This window comes from Mastigoproctus giganteus, chromosome 13, assembly GCF_048544385.1.
Source record: "Mastigoproctus giganteus isolate SK-2022 chromosome 13, ASM4854438v1, whole genome shotgun sequence".
NCBI classification, from domain to species: domain Eukaryota; kingdom Metazoa; phylum Arthropoda; class Arachnida; order Uropygi; family Thelyphonidae; genus Mastigoproctus; species Mastigoproctus giganteus.
In genome coordinates this window covers 16,337,496-16,354,018 of record NC_143587.1, presented here as the reverse complement: position 1 = coordinate 16,354,018, position 16,523 = coordinate 16,337,496, and the positions used below count along the sequence as shown (strand labels likewise).

Here is a 16,523-nt window from a genome sequence, read left to right as displayed (position 1 = left end):
TCCCCTCGGCTTTTTCCGATGAGGTGAATGTTCTGTCTTAGCTAAAAGCTATAACAAAAAGAACTGGTTCGTAGCGCGTGATAACCTAGTTCGTGGAACGCTGGATTTTGTTCCTGAAGGTCAAAACTGTTTCAGTCACGCTGAAGAAAATTATGCATACAATGTTGTTGTGTAATTAAACTTCATAACAAACCGAATTTAGATGTCTTAGTTCCGCAACAGAGGCTACTGTACTCAATACACCTGCCCCCCACACCCTACCGCTAACGCTGAATAACTTAAAATACTCCCCGATTATATTATTCTTCCGCAGAGAGATTTTATTTTCTTTTAATATGGGCAGTGGGAATAATTCTGCACCCATTAAAGAGAATGGATCTGATGGATTTAAGCATTTAACAATTACAAATATTTTTGTTTGCAAATAATTTTAAGGAAAAAAGAAAAGTGAAGAAATGATGCAATCCATTTAATATGGTTTTGGCTGGAATTTATTGCTCCTATTAAGGACTCTGCATCTGGCAAGGATGCAATTTTAATTTCTAAAGTGTTTCTGGACACATGAAGAAAAGGTTTAAAGAAATGCTAAATGAGCATCACGTTTTTTTTTTGTTTTTTTTTTTTTTTAAGAATATTTCAAGTTACTGCTAAGTGACACGAGAGGTCCACACCAAAAATTGTAACAATACCCATCTGGCAAGAATTTTTAAATTTACGCACAGTCTACGATAAAACCCACTAGAAGTAGACTGTAACTAATATTATATTCTAAATTAAACGCTATAAGTGATAGCTACAAGTTAAAATTTCAGTTTCGCTTTTTTTTTATTTTTTTAAATTTAATCTCTCTCTCTCTCTCTCTCTCTCGTGGGGGAGAGAATTTCTTTCCCAACAGCAATTTGAAGAAATAAAAAAAAGTGGGCATAACATTCATCGACATAAATTCAGCCTTTGACTTTGATGCTGTTAATCCACGATCCATTCTCAGAATTTGCAGTAAATATTACTCCATAAGTGGCCACGTTCACTCATTTCTCTCTAACTTGCTGACTGAAACTCGTCCATCTAGGGCAGGTATCAGTCAGCAAGTTTCAACGTCTTACTAAAAATCTGTTAATTCAATTGTGCCCCACGGAGGCGTCCTTTCTCATTGATAAACCAAACTACTTATTCTATACTGATGACATAAAGATCATTGCTATCATAAAATTTTGCATGCAGTTGACCAATTATGACACTGATACAGATATTACACAATTAGTTCAGTACCATCGTATGCATCTTTCTCTCTCAATCAGCCCAAATAAAGTCCCCTTCATCCCGTGCTCGCTCTCTCTCTCTCTCGAAAAATCCTCCCTCTCTTCATCCCAATACCTGTAGTGTCCCATCATAAAGACCTTGGTACTCTCCTTTATAGCAAATTCCAGTACCGCCAGCATATTGCTAATGTACAGGCTAAACTTTCAAAGCTACGATTGAGAGCAAAATGTGAGCATCTGCATAATACCTGTCTCAACACCTGTTACATATGTATCCTCCATAATACAGCCCATTGTGTGTGTTATACGGTGCTGAAATCTGGGCGTCAGCAGCATATACTGGTATCAAGGAAGTCGCAATGTGCACCAAAGGGGGGCCTTGATACTAGTCCCCCACACCTTTATTACTTTAATCCTAGGCCTTCGTCTGATAAATTCTGGAGTGCTGGTTTATTAAATGGTTGGTACTTAAACATTGTCTAGGTCCCATATTACACACTATTGATATGACAGCTGCTGCTTCTCTCTCTCTTTCTAATGTTTTATTGGGGAAGAGACACATTCGTTTGGTGGCTACTTTTAAATGGTTTGCTCGATAGTTTAGCATTCCTGTATTCTGGACCGTATGTCAACTGAGGATCCCACAACCTAAACGTAGGAATAGATCGGCCCTATCATCGATTAGGGACAGTCTTGAACTTGAGTGCAGGATTCTTAGGGCACCAGTGTTTTAAAAGATCCTCCCAGTTTGAGAGTGATATAAAAAATTCTCCGCGAAGAGTAATTTAGCGTCTTTTCGTCATTTGAAGAATTCTAGGTTCGAGTTCCATCATAGACTGGAAGAATTTCTAGAAGTTTACAGTGGAAGGTGAATTAGCTGAGCTCAGGCGGTAGGGTTCCCCCATAAGTTATTCCGGGACTTTTTCGATGCCTGTGAACACACAATTCAACAGGCAAAATATGCCACACACGCGAGGAAGGCAACACTAAATTATGGCAGTTAGCCTGTACAGTTTCTCCAGGACAATCGTGAAAAAGAAAAGGTGTCTGTTAACTATTAAAAATTAAGAAAACCACCCCACATCTTATTAATCACTAATAACTTTTTAGTTTTAATATTTTTTAAAATAAAAATTAACATAAAATCGTCAGCGATATCTCTTAATAAAAACGAACTACACAAAGCAGCGTAAAATACTGCGTACAAGAGGAGAAAATTATTATTTTTATTAAGCTGAATCAACGTTCTCTAGAAATGGTGGTTTGGCTGTTTCTAAAAGATATTTTGTTCCCATTAGGAAAACTATTTTCTCGAAATGCATTAATAAATTAATCAAATGTACAGGTGGCTAAAGCCATGAGGCGTCTGTATGTTTCACTGGATGAAAAACCTGAGTTTCTGGAAGGGAAAAACCTAGCCTTACCTGACTAAATAATAGTGAAAAAAGGGTGGATGGAGAACTTTTATTCCACATACAGAGTGCCTGGTATTATATGAGCCAAAGCTTAGCGAAGTCTAATGCAATGAAAGTATTTTAAAAAAGTACTTATTGGAGTGTTACATCAATCTACACTTAAAATATTGGCAATGTTTCAAGGTTCTACTGAACCTCATCTTCAAGCCTCTTTAGAGAAGCACATACTCGCCTCAAGTACAATACGGTTGCTATTGAGGCGAGTATCTCCTCTTCTAAAAAGGCCCGAAGATGATGTTCAGTAGGACCTCGAAACGTTGCCAATATTTCATGTGTAGATCGATGTGGTAACACTTTGATAAATACATTTTAAAATACATTCACGTAGTATAAAAATCTATTTATTTGTCATTTGTATGTAACGCAATGTTGCTACTTTCATAATTACTTTTTATTGTTATTCCAATTTTATTTATTTATTTCAATTTATAATGTGTGTGTATTCCCCAGTCAGCAACATATTAGAAGGGAAAAAATTTTTAAATGTACTGAGGTGTGGTAACACCTCAGTACATTTTAATCTGCACCCTCGTGGGTAGCAGAGTTGGTAGGATCGCCATTATCCGGGTGGAAAAGTCCTAGTTTCGAGTCCCTTCAATGATGTGAGAAAGTTTTATGAGCCTTTTTCACGACATGGCTGAGTTAGTCGGTCTCGGGAGAGGGCAGCATGGTTTTTTGTCAAGCAAACAGAAAATCGACCTCAGAACACACGCAATTTACAGACAATATACGTGGAGCAATATGGTCTTAGTTGCTAATGCTTCTAAAACCCTACAACAACGTCAATCTACAACGTATAGGTTTGTGCTACAGTATCACGTTTATACGTAGCCAACTACTAATTACTAGTTACAAAATTGGCATCATTTAAGTATATCTCTCATACTGTGAATGCCTTCACAACGAGTTACCATGGTATTGCACTACCTGGAATAAGTAACGCTTCACTAATACAGAAGACTACTGTTACTTATTCTCGGAGGATACCACCACCCAGATGGCACTGTTTGCAAAATGGTATGGGATAAGAAATTGTGTTATCCACATGCTATCCCTATTAGACTTAGGAAAGCAAAAAGGTTTAGGAAAGTGATAGTAGGAGCAGAAGAAATGCTGTGGAAAGAGGAAGGGGACAGTTTCTCCTCACACTCACTCACTGAACTAAACCACTCATGAATCCCCCGAATAGGCAACGCTCCCCATTAGGGAAGACTGTTGTCACCTATTCGCGGTAACGAGGGCCCACAAGACGCCCCCCCCCCAGACGGCACCGTTTCAGAGCTTAATGGTTCTTCATCGGTGGGTGGGTGGAAAGGTACCCTGGTGTTGCAATGATGACAACCCAGTTGCGAAGTATAATTCCACAATATGAGAGATGCCTGATGGTGTACAGTAACTGAAAATTACATTACTGCCCTAAACAAATTATGTAATAGTCATCAATGTACACTTAAAATATTTGCAACATTTAGAGGTTCTACCGAACTCCGTCTTCATACCTCCTCTAAAGAGGCCTGAAGGCGAGGAAATTAAAATATAATGACAATGATGCCGTTATATTTTAATCTGCACTCTAAGCAAACCTCTAGTGTGCAATTTAAAAATGGGAACCTCTACAAACCGGGTCTCTATTTTTAAACAACCAATTGACATTATTCTTGTGACTTAAATGCAAATAAAAAAAAAAAAAATTATTTATAGTGACAGCGTCAAAGTGAAGTACAGATAATACCATCTTTTTTTCGCATCGCATCCCACTAGCAGCTTGAGGTTAAAAGCTGGCCATTCAGTTTAGTAGTCTATTAGATGGAACCATTTATTTTTGAAATGTTATACCAAGTAGGTAATTTGGTCATTCTGGTGCCTCCGGTGATTATATCCCATCTCATCCGGTCAGCCAACATGGAGGTGCAGACAGTTTCCTTGTCCGTACACTCCTTACTACACCCTATGCTCATTTTGTTTTTCTCTCTTGCCTCACTGCAAGACAGTAAGATATTAAACTAGTTATAAAGCAGAAATGGAATTTATTACTTTGGCTCAACCTCAAATGAGTCATGCCAGCAATAATTTGTAAGAAAGTGGATGACTCACTGCAGACGATAATTCATCCGGGCGTTTGGAACCCACAAAACAGAATTTCAAATCGAATTAAACGGCACAAACCATCAACGTCGAAAAAACCATGTTGATCAAAGTCCGAACACGTTAAAGTACCAACACGAATAAAAACGAGAGTGCAACTTGCGAAGGCCATGCATTCCTGCTTACTACGAAACTCGCTTTGACGCCCACAGAATGACCAGGATAGCGTGAAAAACAAAATCGAATTAATTTCTTACCACAACAAGTGCGGAATTTTCCAGGAAGTTGTAGAACTCCTATCGACGGAAAGTGGCGAGATCTTAGCAACAAGTGTAAGCACCCAATGTCATCGTACACGAACGGACACTGAAACAACGCATTGCTGATGGCTGAGGCGCCTCGCATCCATGCACGTGCGACCGCGGGCAACGTGCCAACTACCTTCTGATTCCTTCGTCGTGACGTCATCTTCGCAACAGCAGAAAGGTCGCGCAGTCACGCATGCATCGATTTCCTGCGCTGACGGCAACCGGAACCCGAGCATTTACATTAATATCGCGGACATTACCTGTTGCAATGACAGCTGCACAAAGAACACGCATCGGGACAACGCTTTTACTAAATGGGCGTGCGGGGCGCCCCCTCAAAATCAATGGAACATACGACTTTAATGCTGCGGATTAATGGGCCCGTACCTCCACGTGGCTCTTAATCTGTGTCGCCTATTAAACGTCCGATATGCTGACTACACGTGTAAACGACCTCTGCAATCCTAAAAAGTTTCATGTATTCAGACAGTTGAGTGAAAGTACTTTACATGGCAAACTACTAACGATATCGCAGCAAAGGAGTCCACCTACAAAATCTTTTCTATCGGTTGTCAGAACTGCAGACCAAGTAAGGGTATTTGTAAAGTTTCAAAGGAGTGCCAGAGAGTTGAATGAGGTTTGCCGTGCGAGTAGAATCGTAGTTACTACTTTAATGGAATTCTTTTGGTAATGTTATTTTATTACTGGGTTGGCCGTACCAAAGTTTTAGCAGTGATTCTCGAATGGCAGAAAAGATTCTTAGATAAGTATTTTCCGGACCACAAGACCTCCTTTTTCTAAGAAAATGTTACCCAAAAGTCCCACGCATCTTATGATCCAAAGTTGCAGTGATGTCTTTATCTCTAACGGTGGCTAGAGAAAGGGTGATGGTCTTCGCGGGTAGCGCAGTTGGTAAAATCATCGTCCTCCCCGCACCCAGAATACCCGAGTTCGAATTCCGTCTAAGATGCGAGGAATTTTTATGGTTCTTTTTCACAATGCAGTTTGGTTAGTCGGTCTCAGAAGAGGGTAGTATGGTTTTTTTCCCCCTCCTGGAAACTCAGGTTTTTTCGTCCAGCAAAGAACGCAGACCACAGAACATATGCAATTTACAGACACACATTGGTGTACAAAACTTAAGGACTAACACTATTTCTAAAGGTTACAACCACAAAATCTTTACTTAAAGTACTCTTTACTGATGAGAGTAGATTAGTCTCAGCAGCGATTCTGGACGTCAACTAATCTGACGAGAGGTTGGCACATGATATCACCCCGCAAACATCGCTGAAAGGGATCGATATGGCGGTCGAGGTGTTCTCGTTTGGGGAGGCGTTATCTTGGATGGACGTACACAACTCCAGATATTGGAAGGCGGTACTGTAACCGGTGCACGCTACTGTACTGAGGTAATCCTTCCCCGTGTGCGTCTGTTCCTAGGTGCCATTGGCCCCGAGTTCGTGTCTATGGATGATAACGCCAAACCCCATCGCACTGCAGCTGTTGATATGCTTTTGGAAAGTGAGGACATTGTTCGTATGGATTGGCCTGCCCGTTCCGACGATCTAAATCCCATCGAACACATATGGGACGCTCTGGGGATATGACTAGCGGCACGTCCACACCCACTAGAAAATGTTCACCAGCTGAAGATAGTTCTGACAGAGGAATGGACGATGTTACTGCAAGAACTTATCAACATTTTTACCGCAAGAACTTATCAACATTTTTACCGCAAGAACTTATCAACAACATTGTTCTAAGTATGGACAGGCGGTGCAAAGCCTGCATCGACATTACAGGTGGTCATATCTCCTACTGAGGACCACCCCTTCCCTTTTTTCCATCTTTGGAAGTGATGCATCTGTATCATGACAGCCAGTGCTATGTTGCCACTTTTGAATAAGTCACTCTGCATCGCTTTGTTTCTGTTGTTGTGTCGGTGTTGTTTCCTTCATCATATCTGTACCTCACGAGGTTCCTTTGGTATGCTTTTCCCATATCCATGCCACTCCTATGAGAAGCTACAGGTGAAAACCTGACTGGTCCTTAAATTTTGCACACCAGTATACTACGGCGGAATATGCCTAAGTTGCTGATTCCCCTAAAACCCTACAACTACAGAGTGATCAAAACGCCCTTGTGAAAAAGATGGCTTTTTTAGTGCATGGCCATTCATTTCAGTCACACGTCTGTAATTCCAGCCAACTCCATGCTTAATTAGGTCTTAACTAGCAGTCACTGGACATTTCAATTAACAGCTCCTTTACATCATTAAAGCATAAGGAGAGTTAGACAGCAAATCAAGTTTTGGCAATTGCCTCTATCAAGAAATTTGGAATTAGTCCATGGCACTGAAGAATGCGAACGTTCGGACCATGATATCAGTAACAGATGAATATAACAGTAGCGACGAGTTTTTGGCATTCTACAACGAATAAAAGCATCCTTATACATTGATATTATGTTTAATACCCTTTTGCAAATCTGTTTCAAATACATAGGGGCGTTTCAATTAAAAAGCACAGAATACTTCACTTATTTTTAGATTTAGTCTTTTGTAGTCTGATTTGGACTGTTATTTCATATATAATATTACAAATGGAAAAACTTTGCCTAATCGTTTTTTTTTTTTTCTCAATGGGAAATTTGTTACCCTTTCTCGTTTTAGTCTAAAAATATCATCAGTGTATTTCTGAAAACAGCATGAACTATTTTCTTTGAAGAATAAAAAATAATAATAATAATAATAAATACGAACCTCAGGCAGTACTAGACACCCCTACCCACAAGTTGTACTGTGACTGCCCCATAAGAACGGACAAGATAATCTCACACAACAGACCGGAAATAACCCTCACTGAAAAGGGAAAAGACTACTTATCTGATCGACATAGTGGTGCCCAACACTAGCAATCTCCAAAAAACCTAAGTGGAAAAAATCAGGTAATACACAGACTTTATACAGGAAGTCAAAGAGATGTAGCATATGGAACAAGTAACGACCATCCCGATCACCGTGCTGACCATCGGCATAGTGCCAAAGAGCCATAACAACCTAGCAGCAATAGGCCTCCCAGAGAACACCTAAAAGGAACTCCAGAAAGCCACGATCCTGAATACCTATAAGATAGCCAGAAGATTCCTCTACCAATAATATAGCTAGATATAACAAATACTCCAGGCATCTAAAACCAGTACCCATAGCGGCACGGGAAAGAAACCCGTAAGGAGATGAACGAGATAATAATAATAATAAATAGTACTAACGTACTCCTTAGGGATCATAGTGGACTAATGCCGACTTGGGGAGGGGAAGGAACCATGAGAAGGAGTAGGGCAATGGCGAAGAGCCGACCACAGCATCCGAAGGCGGCCATCAAGAAGCTGACCATAGCCCGGAAAGAAGAAGGAAGGGGTTTGACCGACTTCACTGAACAACAGATTAAAAACTCGAAAGATTACTTCCAGAAAAATACAGCGCCAATCTATCAGGCCAGAAGGAAGACAAACGGCACAACCGCTCAATGATGAAAACCGATCCACCTACCGAGGCGGAAGAAACTAAGACAGAAAAATAAGCACTAACAAATCCTTCCATCAAGGTTACATAGATACGGAGGCTACCAATGCATGACTCATCAGAGTGTAGTAGTAGTGGCATGTGATGCAAGAAAGCAGGTGTATGAGCTTATGCAGCATCAGCCAAAAAAAAAAAAAAATCACACCATTCCCTCCAAATGCCTGTCCAGTTCCTCAAATTTATTTAACCTGTCAACTTCCACAACGACAGATGGAAGTTTGTTCCAGCAATTAACCACCCGCTAGCTAAAGGCAAATTTCCGCACATCTATTCTACATCTGTCTTTTCTTAATTTGACTTTATGCCCCCTTAGGTTCGTAATCTGAACAGTTCATGTAGAATGTGTTTAGTGTCAAACGGCACCGGGGGTTTCCCCCATCTCCGCGTAGTATACATTGTGGGTGTGAAACAGAACACTGTCAATGTCAGAGGTTTAAAGGTGTATGGATCTTGTACATGTGTAGCGTCGTGTACCGTTGTTCCTCTGGTCATTTGGCCGCTGGGTCCCTAATGGGACTCAATGCTGATCCACTCCAACCTGTGGAGGCAGACCAGGTACACCAGTATTACAATTATTTACCGTACTCTGACAGGTCCTGCCACCTAATTTCCTGAGATTTCAGTGGAAATCTCAGGAAATTAGGTGGCAGGACCTAAAAAAAAAAAAAAAAAAAACGCTATAGATAGGAGTCAGCCAAAAGGAGTACTAGTTATGCGATTTGATGTCATTAAGTTTTTGGGTGTAGGGCTCAAGCAATTTAACAATGATTCGAACTCTAGTAGTTGTAAGTGTTAGAGGGGGAGGGGAGACTGAAGACTGGGGGGTAAAGACAAGGATATGGGGTTCATAGAGAAGATGACCCCCAAATCAGTGGAACAGGCCCATGTCCCACCAGACCGGAAAATGGGGCGGAGAGGAGACCAGAGGTAACTTCCCCCTCCCGCCCGGGTAGTGGAGGCAAAGGACCACGCAAGGGAGCGTGGCTAGGAAGGCTTAATGGCAGCATCTGAGCTGTGCTGGTGGTTGTGTCCCACCTGGGACAGCATTCCACAGTATGCCCGCTAGGAACAGCCAACAGCATGGACTCACCACAAGTAAAGTGTAGTAAAGCGTGTTAGTTGTCTGATGGCACCGGGGGTTTCCCCCATTTCCGCTGCATGGACTCACCAGTGGGATGCTCTTCCCTGATACCAAAGCATTCATGTTCGCTATCCAAGACCAGTTAACCAACACCAGAAATTACAGAAAACAGATCGCCAAGGACCCTGGAGTAACAGACGACACATGTCGGTGATGCCACCTTTCCCCAGAAACAACCCAGCACATCACTGCTGGGTGATGTGCTGGGTTGTTAGCGTATTACCGTATTAAAAGTAGACATAACCCACTGGACATAACCCTCACTGACCAGATCGAAAAGTCTAATCGATATAAAGTAAAAGTAAAGTGCAGCCATTATCAACCCATTGCAGGATGGAAGCCTCCTCAACAATTCATGCTGAGGGAAACGGACCATAATCTGCCACGCTGGTCCAGTGCGGGTTGGCAGATCGACCGTATTCAGCAGTCAGGGGCCTGAACCCCGGTCTACTCAAAGAGCGTGTGCTACTGCACTCCCGCTCCTGACCACTCGGCTACGGAGGCCTCCTAATTGATATAGCGGTACTCAACATCAACAACCTCCAGAAAAATTAGGAAGAAAAAGATTAGGAAGTACACAGACCTTAAGCAAGAAGTCGAAGAGATGTGGCAAATGGAACAAGTAACGACCATCTTAGTGATAAGTGACCAACGGTGATGCAAAGAGCTTACATAAGAACCTAATAACAACCACCCAACGCACCCAGTACTAGTACCCATTACGGGAAGGAAAAAAAAAAAAAAAAACCATAAAGAAATCATCAATTAGCAATTAGTTCACACGATGGTCAGCACAACGGTATACCCATCGTTCCATTACTACGTATAATATCGTTCTTTGTAGTCAAATATATAAGCTTCTCCTTTGCTTCGAGTGGTCTCTCCTGCACACCGTAAAATTCAAAATCAGCTCTACCATCGACTCGTCGTAACTCTCCGTTTCCCAAAACACGGTGATCAGCTCAATCAGCGACTCCTCTCGCAAATTCACATCAATCCCTATCATACAGATGTTCAGTTGTTGATGAAAGTCTGGGCGCTGCAGTCGAGTGATCAAATGCAAAGATACAGTAATATACGAGTTTGAGTTGAACGTGGTCCTTGCCCATATGACTACTACGAATAAATACGTTGATGTTCTTGTATTTTTCCTGCTCTTGAAAACTTCTCTGCCTATAACTATTCATTTCGGTGTATAAACAGAAAATTTATTAATTATTTCGTCACTCTCCTCTATACCAGGGATAACCAACCTTTTTTGGCAAAGGGCCAAAACTGATAAAATGCTGAATGTCGTGGGACACAAGAAAAGTTCCTTACCATTAATTTCGCATTTTTCAAAATAGAATGTAATTTTTGTTGATCAACACTTAAAACTCCAACACAATTATCACATTACAATAATAATTCTTATTAAATGGTTGTAATAATATTGTTAAACGTTGAAAATACAGAAAAATCAAATATTACTAAAAATGAAGTTTACCAAAAGTCAGTGAGAAATTACATTTTGTGAATTGTATGTATATGCATTTACACTCCCACCTAAAAGTTTGGAATCACGTTTCATTTTTCTTAATTTTCAAAGTTTTTATTAAAATGGGACCAACTTGTTTACCAGTTTTCATTACAATATTTTCTGTTGAAAATAAAAATCAAAAAACTTTCATAATATTTAAGAAATATTTAATACATTTCGAGAATATTCCAGAAAGGTGTAGAAGACTCCTGAATGTGATAAAACATTGTAGAAGATTTCTGAACGTTGTAAATGATTCTACAATATTCTAAAAAGTGGAAATATTGTTTCAATATTATAGAAGACTGCAGATGATTCTAAAGCGTTGTGCAATAACATAAATTAAGGAGTAAGAGGTGTAAAATCGAACACCTGTCATTCAAAAAAAGTGTTTGGTGTGTTTCGTGATAAACATGGCATGAAATAAGGAACCGAGTGCTGAAAAAAACAGAAATGCTATTATCACTCTATACAAAGAAAGTTATTCCATGAGAAGTATACGGAAAAAAACTAGGTGTTTCATTTATAGGAGTATAAACTGCCATTCGACGATCCAAGGAGACTAGAAGTTTAAAGGACAAACCACGATCAGTAATATGACCGCGCATAACAACGGAAGCACAAGATAAGACCATAACACTGACTTCAATAGGAACAGATAAACTCCAGTGCCAACATCCACTAAAAAACTTCATTTAAAAAAATTAGGACTTCATGTAGCAGTCCGAAAACCTTTATTAAAGCCGAAAAATCAAAAGAAACGTTAGTTTGGGCTAAGCGCCATCAATACGGGACAACCGAAGAGTGTAAAAACGTACTGTAGACAGATGAATCCAAATTTGAAATTTTTGGATCCAAGCGTAGAGTTTATGTGAGAAGATCATCTGAAGAAAAAATGGTGGCAAATTGTTCAGTGCCTACAGTCAACCACGGTGGTGGTGGTGGTTCCATGATCTTGGGTTGCTTCTATTTTCCTGGAGTGGGTAACATCGTCAGAATTCAAGGAATTATAGGGAAAAGAAGGCTCTAAAAACATAATGCAATATCCTCTGGACTTCGACATTGTGGAAGAAATTTTATATTACAAGACATTGTGGAAGAAATTTTATATTACAAGACAATGACCCGAAGGAGAGCTCTAAGCTGTGCAGAGGTTTTCTAGCAACTAAGCAACAGGAGGGAGGGTGCTATTATAATAATTCTTATTAATTAAATGATTGTAAATAATACTGTTAAATGTTGAAAATACAGAAAACGCAGGAAAATCGAATATTACTAATTATGGCGTGGCCAGCCACCACAATCGTCTGACTTTTTGCCATGAGGAGACAGACCATTTAAATCCATATTTTGTGACGCAGGTTTTAAGCTCGATGGCGGGGGAACATGGAATTAAAATTTTTCTTTTTCTTTAATTTATTCTGTCACTGTTAGAGACATTTCTGAAGCCCATGCTTTTTTTTTTTTTTTTTTCAACAAGTTCTGGTATTTTTATGGATCTCCGAAACGTCATGAAATATCTGTCCTTTCACTGAAGATTTTAGTTTGGAGAACAAAAAGAAATCACAGGGAGGTAGAACCGAAGAATATGGAGAATTAGGAACCACATTCAAGCTTTGTACGGACGTCAGCTGAATCGGTATTTCTACAGAGTTCTAATGAAGGCCATGCCGACAATTCGGATAAAAGGACCTGTAAAAATATTGGTTAGTGTTCACGCCAGTCTAAATGCGTAGCAATTTCTGTCCATCAGTAACTTTATCAAAATTCACCATGTGTAAGAAAATGGCAGGGAGCGATTTCTTCTTGCCCGACTTTCTTTTGTAGATTACAATTGTATTTATTAAGTATGAGTAGGTTAATATTCTGTTAACTGTGGATTATCCATGGCGAAACAAATTCCACCTAACTGGATGGCCACATAAAAAGGCTGTTTTCGGAACTTTTGTATTCCATGTTTATCCTTCGCAATACCGATTTCATAATAGTCATCATTGTGAAAATGTAAAAAGACACCGTTTGGATGACTTTTTGTGGTGGTGAGCAACAAGAATCACGGAAGCAGGACCCTAGATTTTGGCTGTAAGAGGACAGCAGCAACATTACCCATATTCTATATTATATTCATCTAGTTGCAATAAATATTTTTTTTCTCTCTCTCTCTCTGATAAGTCAAGGTGCAGTTTTCAATCGGTTTTTCGACTCACTATCTAGAGAAATTGAGAACCAGATTCTATTACGTCAATATCGCGCAGTCGCTGTCCACGTTATTACTATTGTTGTAGTAGGGTTTTAGGAGCATCAGCGACTCGGGCCGTATTGCTCCGTATGTACTGTCTGTAAATTGCGTATGTACTGTCTGTAAATGTTCTATGGTCGATTTTCTGTTTGTTGGACAAAAAACCCGAGTTTCCGAGAGAAAAAAAAAGCATGCTCCCTTCGCCTGAAACCGACTAACTCGGCCACGTTGTGAAAAAGGTTCATAAAACTTCCTCACGTCATCGACGGGATCCGAACTCAGGTCTTTTCCACCCGGTGTTGAGAGGACCGCGATTCTACCAATTGTGCTACCCAAGAGGGCTCATTGTCAATGGATTCATAGATCTCCATATGTTCCCGCGAGGAATGGTCTCGACCAGGGGCAACTGACTTAGACCTTCTTTTAATGGACAATAATGCTTGTCCTCACAGCGTTCCCTTAGTGAACTAACACCTTCGGAGGAAGAGCATAGTCCATATGGGACAGTCAATCAGCTCCAACAGATTATGCCTGTTGTAATAGTTTTTGAGCAGTCCACCAGCCTCAAAAACTACAGTTAGTTTGCATCTGTCCTTACACAAATATGGGAACTGATATACCCCAGCAGTAATCAACAGTCTAGTTCTCTGCGAGAAATCGATGTCATACCTACAGGTTTTCCACGGAGATCACATGGGTTACTGGACTATTTACATCGATTATCGATGTGCGATTTTTAGCAACCCATGAACTCATTTGCATAATTGTATATTGAAATCTGGCCAGTCTTTGCTAGCGTTACTAAGATAAATTAAAACGAATTTCGCAATTAGCGTTTGGTTAAAATCTAGTAATGCTTTTATGTTCGTTCGTTAACATTTTCTGAGCAGTAATGTAATTTCAGTTTATGAACGTCATCCGCCTATCACAAAAGAATATGATACTTTAAAAATACTCTGTGGTTATATTCATGTAACCACAGAGCAAAGACGAAATCGCTTAAAGTGGACCCAACACCTGATGTGGGGCACCAACAAAACGAATCACGTATCCTTCACTGATCAAGTTCGACCTAAAAACTGATTATCAATGGACTGAAGAAAACGGGGAAGTCATTGTCACCTGTATAAAATCATGAAAACAGCGGTATAGAGGCGATGACCTGATGGGCAAGAATAATCACCATCGTGATCACCCAGACCTGCACGTATTCGTGAGCGAGGTCACAGATATCGGAATGAAGTTCTCAAACATTATATTCTCAAACATCCATAGTTTACCTTGGGAAATAAACTGATTTTAATAATAATAATAATAATTCCCTGTTACGCAGATACTTATGGATTCCAAGTTCATTATAACGGACGATAATACCACGTCCCATCAAGTTAACCTGGTAAATCAACACCAAGAGGGCGAGGATACAGGACAAATGATCTCTGTGGAAAAATTCACGATTGACTGATGTAATGTGATATAATTATATAATATCGGTGTAAATACACCATAGTTTACCCATAAATTTAACCACGTAAGTAGTGTAAAGGCATCGTTTGATTTTATCTCATATTGGGGCTACCTTCACAACGAAATACCAGGTATTGCACTACTTCGAATAAATCGAATAAATAGCACTTCTCTAGTAGAGGAGACTACTGTTATTTATTCTCAGTGGGCACCATCACTCAGACGCGTTTCGGAGCTTGTTGCCTCACTCATCGGTGGGCGGACAGGTACTCTGATAATGCAGCCATGCCATCACAGTTGCGAAGTTAATTCCACAATATGAGAGATGTCAAATGGTGTACAGAATAATACAGTGTTTGAAGATTAAATGCAAGAGGCATATGGTGTATTTACACCGATATTATATAGTTAATTTCTACCCATAACGTATTACGCCTCGTGCAATTAATTTTCAAAAAAATTTAATATATAATATGTGTTGAGTTTATGGCCTAAAGTCTGGGTTTCTCTCAAACTTGTTGTTTGCTGTTGCACTTGGGCCGTTCCTTTCCGCTCATCCAGACATTCTATCGTTATTTGTTTGTTTGTTATTTGGGTTTTTTTTTTTAGGAGCATTAGCAACTAAGACCATATTGTTCCGGGATATGCGGTGGTCATTCCCTGACCTTTCCGCATCCTCCGTATTTGGTGGTGACGGGCTCGAACCCAGGTCTAATCAAGAAGCGTGTGCTACGCACTGCGGCTCCTTCCCACCTGGCTACGGAGGCGCCAGACATTCTATCACATGCGGACAACCTAAGCTCTTTATCTATTTTTAATGACCCAAAGGAAGTCCTCACAAAAACTCGAGCGGTTACCCAACAATTAGTTGAACTTCAAATCTACTTAAATTCAAATTAATCAAAATGACGTATACTTAAAAAGAAAAAAAAAAAAAAAAAAACATAATAATGGCATAACTCTCCAAATCAACAACACTCAATTCCCATTGAGACTTTTGGTTCATCTGGGATGAGAACCGTACATTTCTCCAGGAATTCAAAGAAAATCAAAATGTACCAGTATAATAAACAACGCCAAAATGATCATACAATATACTCAAACGATGCGTTACACCAGTTTGCATGTATGCATCGCTAATTAGTTTTCTGCCCCATCGAGTCATTTATCAGAATTCTTCAACATGAATACTAGATCCTTCAATAGTTAAATGAAGTTGCTCGAAACCCGATTACCATCTCCAAGCCAAAGGTTGCCAGCCTGCAAGCTATCCTTGGAAGCAACTTGTTGCTGCGAAGGAACCTCAAAACCTTGTCTCAACTGATGACGCGGAAGAGTGATCCCCCCCCCACCCTGCCCCGGATATCTCCAGAGTTCTGACAGACCCTGGAGTAGAAGGAAGCACTGTTTTCGCAATACTCAAATAACCCTTGACTGCCTCCAACAC

General features: G+C 40.1%; 1 protein-coding gene across 2 annotated transcripts in view; it reads right to left on the bottom strand.

The window, feature by feature from the left end:
• vari (MAGUK p55 subfamily member vari) overlaps positions 1-15,647 on the bottom strand; it is a 182,647-nt gene extending 167,000 nt beyond the window's left edge. Inside the window, exon 1 of one of the 2 annotated variants that reach the window (XM_090387721.1) lies at positions 15,592-15,647. The gene's annotated coding sequence lies outside the window, so the exon portion shown is untranslated. Of the gene's footprint in view, positions 1-5,076; positions 5,202-15,591 lie in introns of those variants that run through there. The other variant, XM_090387719.1, reaches the window with a different exon arrangement.
• Between the last annotated feature and the right edge of the window lie 876 nt (positions 15,648-16,523).